Source organism: Poecilia formosa, unplaced genomic scaffold, assembly GCF_000485575.1.
Source record: "Poecilia formosa unplaced genomic scaffold, Poecilia_formosa-5.1.2 Scaffold1, whole genome shotgun sequence".
NCBI lineage: Eukaryota > Metazoa > Chordata > Actinopteri > Cyprinodontiformes > Poeciliidae > Poecilia > Poecilia formosa.
The window spans coordinates 5,247,578-5,247,883 of record NW_006799940.1 but is presented as its reverse complement, the minus strand read 5'-3'; positions in this window follow the sequence as shown (position 1 = coordinate 5,247,883).

Below are 306 nucleotides of genomic sequence, written 5' to 3'. Positions count from 1 at the left end.
GAATCATGAAGCTGTGAATCAACTTGATGTGAATGTTGCTCAAGCTTTAGCTTCAGTTTAAAGATAAACTTGCAATTCTCATGATGAAACCTCTTGGGGTAAACTGCAACGCTTTTAAATCAAACTGTATTTTCAGGCAAAAAGTGTTATGAAATGATAATTTTAGGTTTTTCAAACAAAAATAGAGTGCACATCTATAATTATAACAGTTTTGTGTTTCAGTCTGAAGACCTTAAATCAGGTCTTACTGGTACTTCTTTTCTACATGTTAGCATTTCATATGTTAGAAGATTTGTCATTCTCTCT